We start from the raw sequence: 6,224 nt of genomic DNA on the forward strand, positions 1-6,224 counted from the left end.
CTCTCTACCACGGCATCACACTGATTGGGGCTTCCTGACACCATACTTCGCATACATCCCTCTGGTGCTGCCAGCAAGTGCCAGGTGCACCACACGATAGCTGCGCCCGTGTGAAGGGCAGTGAAGTGGCTGCAGCTCAGGGGACTACACCAAGTATTCCTCCCCTACTTTCTATTTGTTTTGTTCTTTCTGACAATGTCTTATTATATCATAGCCCCGGCTGGCCTGGAATTCACTATGGTAGCCCAGGCTGGCCTGGAACTTATGATCTTCCAAAAATATACCCCTAAACCTGACTCACATTTTAAAAAAAAAAGAACTGTGGTGCAATATAAATGGCATTACTTATTTATAGGGGAGAACCATCGACTCTGTTTCCCAGACTTTCCGTTACCCACCGAAAGCCTACTAGCCTTAACTCCTCTGTTATTCTCTGGCTTCTGCCTGCCGTAACTTCATTTCTATTCTCTGTTTCGTGACTTTGTGAGTTATGAGATGGCTCCTATAAGTGAAATCATAGCTTGCTATTCCTTTTGGGTCTGACTTATTTTACATAACATAATGCTTAGATATTGATTCACATTTTCACATGTATCAGAAGTCTGTTCCTGAGCGTAATGTAGTGGCAAAGTCCGTAATCTCGGGAGGCTGAACTAGGGAGGAGAGTTCAAGGGCAGCCTGGACGACATAGCAAGGCCCTTAAAGGTGCCTTGTGGATGTTCAACCCTCACTTAAACATTTATTTACTTTAATATTTGAAAAAATTGTGTGTATATATGTGTATGTCCGCGTGAGTTTATGTTCAACACAAGCATGTAGTGCAGGAACCTATGGAGGCCGGAAGAGTGAATATGAGCCCCTGAAACTGGAGTCTCGGGAATTTGTTAGCAAGCATGTAGGTCCTGGGAACAAAACCCAGGTCCCCTGCAGAAACAGCAAGTGCTCTTAATATCTGAGCCATCTCTCCAGAGTCCTGCCCCCACTTCTTGACGGTGTCTCACATAGCCAATGATGGTTTTGAACTCATGATCCTCCTGCCTCTGCCTCCCATGTACTGAGATAACAGGGGTAATAACACATCACATCTTGTTCATTTGCTTTTTAAAAAAAAAAATACCTATACATTTTTGAGACTGGATTTCTCTGTAGCTTTGGAGCCTGTCCTGGAACTAGCTCTTGTAGACCAGGCTGGCCTCAAACTCACAGAGATCCACCTGCTTCTGTCTCCCGAGTGCTGGGATTAAAGGTGTGTGCCACCACCGCCCAGCTAAAAATATTTTTTACTTTATGTTAATTATGCATGAGAAGGTATGGGCATGGTGATGACGGATGTGAATATGTGCATGTGAGTGTAGGTGCTGGCAAAACCCGTGAGGGCACCAGATGCCCTGGAGCTGGAAAGTGAGCCCTCTACCGTGGGTGCTGGGAAGCACTCTGGCTCTCTTGGCGAGCAGTGCACACTCTTCACCACTGAGCCATCTTTCCAGTCCTTCAACTGCCGTCCTTTACTCCTCCCTCCGAGCAGAGCAGAGCTGTGTTTCCTACGGTATCAGCTTCCCTCAGCTCTAACCTGAGAGTCAAGCCAGGTTCTCACAAAGCCCTGGAGCTGTTTCCACCTATCGATTTGCTACCACTTTTCGGATTATTTCATGTTATGTGCGTGAGTGCTTCACCTGCATGGATGCGTGTGCGCTATGTGCATGCTCGGTGCCCACAGAGGTCAGAATGGATGTAAAGGGGACTTCAGATCCCCTGAAACTGGAGTCACGGATAGTTCTGTGAGTCATCACATGGGTGCTGGAATCCAAACTTGGATCCTACTCTCTGTCTGCAAGAGCAATATATGTTCTTAACCAACGAGCCATCTCTCCAGTCCCCCATCCTCCAGTTTTTAAGTATGAAACCTCACATAGCTGAGGCGGTATGGGAAGGAATAGTCTGCTGCTTCAAAGAACTCAGACCAGGGATGCCGCAGTTAGATTCAGAACGTCCCAAGTCCTGTGGTTAAAAGGTTGGTCCTCAGGACGAGTGCGATATTGAGCTGGTAAAGGGGTTTGCTGCCAAAGCTGACAACCTAGGTTCAGCCCCCAGTCCTCACAAAGTAGAAAGAGAGACCGATTCTTAGATGTCCCATAACCTCCAAAGCATGCATGTTCCCACTTACACACACACAAATCAAATGTTTGGTTTGGCATATATACAAATGTAAAAAAAAATGGTTTGGTATTATTTGAAGATACTCGAATCATTTAGGAAGGGGGTGTAGTGGGGAATTTAAGGCATTGAACCACACTATTAGGGCTGGCACCCCTCTCTCATTTTTATGCCCAGTTCTGGGGTCTTATCCCATGCACCAAAGCCACGGGGTCAGAGCTGAATGCTCTAAAACCGGGAGCCCAATCCAACATAATCCTTTTTCTATGTTATCTCGCTGTAACAAACACTGCTGCCGTGCTGTGAGCTAGCACTGAGTTACGGCTCCTGATTCGTTCCTTCCAGCTGCCTACCCTTGCTTGACAAACAGCGATCTCGGCTGACCCTCACACCAGCCACACGTACTGATCAGCGATCCTCGGCCGCTATCCAGGTCTCTCCTACCTTGTTCCTTTCCTTCTGACATGCTTTGGGCTCTGTGCCCGCTCTACTCCGACCTCTGCACTCAGCCAGTCTGACTTCCGTGCCTGTTCGTGCATGCCTGGGGTGGAGCGAGGGTGATGATGAAATTTAAGGGCTTCTTTACCTGTGGAGTCTAGAACTGCTCTTGGAGATCTTCAGCCTGACGAGACTGAATGCCTTGGTTTAACGAGCTGAGGGAGAGTCTGGAAGAAGCCCAGAAGTAAAGCAGGGGTGCCAGCAGCATGGCCTGGGAGCGGTGAGCATGCCCGCACCTTTATGAAGCGCGAGCAGCTCTACCGTCTCCTGTCCCTTCCACCTAAATAACTCCTCACTGATTGGGTCGTTTTTGGTCAACTTGACACAAACCAGAGACATCTTCAAAGAGGGAACCTCAGTTGAGATTGGCCAGGCTGAGATACAAAAAGACACGGATGTGGGGATGGGATGGCAGTGGTAGCGGGCCAGCTCAACAGCCCTCTTCATTCTTTTCCCCTACAGCGGCCTTGATCGTTGAACACGTGACGTATTCAGTTTACCACGTGCCTCCTCCTGGGATGAGTATTGTCCTGTTCCGTACAGCCGTGCTGAGGCTGTATTTCATGTGCACCACAGTCGAGGGGTCTGCCCTGGGAACAGAGGGCAGCCTCCACCCTGCGAACTCCCATGGCCTCTTGGCGTCTATCATCACCAGGCAGTAGGCTTTTGCTTGCTCGCCAACAGTGGAAATTGGCTCCTTCAACTGATTCGTTTTCCTGATAAGGCAGGGTGGAGGTAGCACACTGGGAAGGAGCCCCTGCTCCGTCTGTTCTTTCCTGACGTTGGCGTTTCAGTAAATCTGGGGCTGACTCGAAGGTGGGAGGAATAGAAATTACAGGGAAGGCCCCGCTTAAAGGCCTATGCTCCAAAGCAAGGCCAGAACATCAGCCTCACGTCCATCTCCAGCTCAAACCATGAGGAGACAAGTGAGGCCTGTAATTAGAGGCCGAGGGGAGCCAACAGAGGCCTCCACAGGCCCAGGAAAACCTCATCAGAGGAAGTCGGCCTCAAGAATAAAGGCTCCTCGGTTTGTTTTGGAAGAAGGGACCGTGAATTATGTCCTGGCTCCTCCAGGAGACCTAGCACTGGATTGAAACATCCAAATATTAAAACACTAATTGCGTGTTGTGGGGAGGGCAGGTTTGGTTTTCCAGGGCCGCTTCCTGTGCTGGGTGGCAATGTTACACAAAGCAGGAAGGCCAAGTTTGCTCAACTTTATCCCCGGAGTAGGCAAATTAGAAGCCAGAAGGCAGGGCCTACCTGCATGGAGGCCCTCAAGCCGGTCGGGGCTAGGTTTCACCCAGAATGGCCATCTTTAATGGACAGGGAGCCAAGCTGTAGAACTTGTGATGGCCGTAGAACCGGTCTGTGGAAAGCAGTCTCAAGGAGGGAACAGGTGAGGAGGCACCTATGTGGACATGACCAGGAAATACCTGGGCTGACTACACTGTCTTTCTCCAGGCGTTCACAGAAGCTTCAAATCATGTATGAACACTCACATGTTGGGGTCCCAGCCCCAGCCCTCCCCTGTAGCCTTGGCACTGTAGCCTGTTGAGGGAGATGGAGTCTCTCCTTCCCCCAGGAAATCAGCTGTATAAGATGGAAGATTGTAGCCATAGCAGCCACCAGGGACCTTTGCATGCAGACCTATGGAGAGGGGACGGGATCAAAGGGGAGGAAGCTGTGGTCACCATGGTTTCAGAATCCAGGAAAGGAGACAGCCACTGGGAATGCTGCTTTGGAATGTGTTGTCCCAGTGATGGCAGCAAGGAGTGGTGCCCTGGGGTTCATATCTCATTCTGCCCTTGTGATTTCGGGGGCTGAGAAAGTGGCCCTCACAGAGTTCCTTTGAAGTCTGGGGCCCCAAAGCACCACCCCAGAAGTCTCTGTTGCTTCATTACCCTAAAAGTTCTAGAAAAGGACCCTATTTACAGCAAGTGCCCAGTCATCGCTGCGGTAATGCGCATAATTGGCTTATGTCATATAAACCCCACTAAACCCACTTACTGTGAGGTCTTTCTGAGCACAGTGGAAACATTCTCACCTCTCGGGTTTAGTGTGGGCCCCCACACTGCCCTGGGGAAGAGAGACTCCAGCCAGCTAGAAAACAGTGTTGCTGTCCCTGTCTCTATATGGGCACATGTTACCAGGTTCCGAACCTTTATGAAGATTGGGAGAGCATATTTAAATGCCCTGAGTCATAATGGAAACAATTCTATTAAGATTGCCTTTGCAAATGCATGCTTCTTTATAGGGGACAAAAGGTCAGAATTTGGGTTTTTTGTTTTGTTTTGTTTTCGAGACAGGGTTTCTCTGTAGCTTTGGAGCCTGTTCTGGAACTTGCTCTTTAGACTAGGCCTCAAACTCACAGAGATCCACCTGCTTCTGCCTCCTGAGTGCTAGGATTAAAGGAGTCTGCCACCACCACCCGGCTAGATTTTTTTTTTTTTTAATCTTTTAGAGTTTTGAAGCCGAGCCTTGCTATGTCATTGAGGCAACCTTCAAACTGTCAACCCTGTACTGGAATTGCCAGTGAGCACACCCACATATGGCTTAAAATAACTTCAAAAGGAGAGAAGGTCCAGCAACTAAAAGTGCTTTCTGCTCTTCTAGAGATTCAAGTTCGGCTCCCAGCACCATGTTACCGTGTGTAACTCCAGCTCCAGGGGCCTTGACACCCTCCTCTGGCCTCCCCAGGTACCTGTGCATGCATGGGGTGCACATACAAACACATAAATAAAAATAAGGTTTTTGTTTTGTTTTGTTGTTTGTTTTTGTTTTTTTTACTTTTGGGGCTTTTTGAGAAAGGGTTTCTCTGTGTAACAGTCCTGGTTGTCCTGGAACTCACTTTACAGACCAGGCTGCCTCTGCCTTCCGAGTGCTGGAATTAAAAGTGTATGCCACCTTGCCCCGAACACCTTAAGTAATTAAAAAATCTGTTATAACTATACAAACTAGCTGCTTTTCAGTAAATATTGCTTCTAATTTCTTTTTCTGCTTCACCTTTTATTCAACCCTTCCAAGGGTTCCAAGAACAGCATTCAGGTCATGAGACTTGCATGCAAAAAGCCTTTAGAGCCATTTCCTTAGTCCTTCTTAGTTTTTTAGATAGAGTGTCATGTAACCAAAGTTAATTTGAACTCCATGATCCTCCTGCCACTGTCTCCTGAGTGCTGGGAATACAAACCTGTGTCACCATGGCCGGCTCTCCATGCCTTTTATTTAGTCATACTATAAATAGTGGCAACAGTATGTATTCATACACTCACAGAGCTGGCACTGGTGGCTGAGGTCTAGCCCAGTGACTTTTCAGGCTCTGGGCATCTTTTTCAAGAAGGAAGTAAAGGGGCACAGGAATTTCAAAGAATACTTTGTTCAACGCAAAGCAATAATACATGTTAGAAAATAACACTGTCAAGATTGACACACGAATGATGCAAGATTGATACAAGTAGCAGGGCAGTGGTGGCTCAGGCCTTTAATCCCAGCACTCGGGAGGCAGAGGCAAGCAGATCTCTGTGAGTTCGAGGCCAGCCTGGTCTACAAGAGCTAGTTCCAGGACAAGAACCAAA

The sequence above is a fragment of the Chionomys nivalis genome, chromosome 10 (assembly GCF_950005125.1).
Source record: "Chionomys nivalis chromosome 10, mChiNiv1.1, whole genome shotgun sequence".
NCBI lineage: Eukaryota > Metazoa > Chordata > Mammalia > Rodentia > Cricetidae > Chionomys > Chionomys nivalis.